At 38.9% G+C, this 656-nt stretch overlaps 1 non-coding gene across 1 annotated transcript; it reads left to right on the forward strand.

Annotated features, from left to right (window-relative positions):
• The first annotated feature begins 212 nt into the window (after positions 1–212).
• LOC131222568 (small nucleolar RNA R71) lies at positions 213–319 on the forward strand. Its single transcript, XR_009160109.1, has one exon. It is a non-coding gene; the product is annotated as a small nucleolar RNA R71 (small nucleolar RNA).
• The last annotated feature ends 337 nt before the right edge of the window (positions 320–656 follow it).

A 656-nucleotide genomic window follows, 5' to 3' on the forward strand; every position in this document is an offset into this window, starting at 1 on the left:
CACCTTTTTTCTTTAATTGAGTCGGCCTAGACGTGGTGTTCGACTTTGGGTAATAGTTCCATGATTGTGTTTTTTCAGCAAGACTATCGAGGTAATCCCATACCTCGTCAACATTTTTATTAATGAATTCTCCATTACACATTGTCTCGACCATTTGGAGCATGGAAGATGTCAGTCCATCATAGAAAAAATTTGTAATGCGCCACGTTTCAAATCCGTGTTGTGGGCATGAACTGACCAAATCTTTGAACCTTTCCCAACATTGGAAGAATGTTTCATCTTCCTTTTGGGCAAAGTTCATGATTGCTTTTCTGAAGGTAATCGTTTTATGATGTGAGAAGAATTTCTTTATGAATTCCCTCTGCATGTTGTTCCATGTGCCAATGGATCTAGGACGCAGTGAATGTAACCACGTCTTAGCTTTCTCTTTTAAGGAAAAAGGAAAGAGTTTCAGCCTGATTGTATCCTCAGATACATTAGGAAAATATAATGTAGCTATAATCTCATCGAACTCTTTCAAATGTAAATATGGACTTTCTGATTCAAGTCCATGGAATTTGGGAAGGAGTTGGATAACTCCTGGCTTGATGTCCATTTGTCCTGTGTTTTCAAAAAAAATCATGCATGAGGGCGTACTCACTCCCGCCGGTTGTAGA

This window comes from Magnolia sinica, chromosome 1 (genome assembly GCF_029962835.1).
Source record: "Magnolia sinica isolate HGM2019 chromosome 1, MsV1, whole genome shotgun sequence".
Taxonomy (NCBI): Eukaryota; Viridiplantae; Streptophyta; class Magnoliopsida; order Magnoliales; family Magnoliaceae; genus Magnolia; species Magnolia sinica.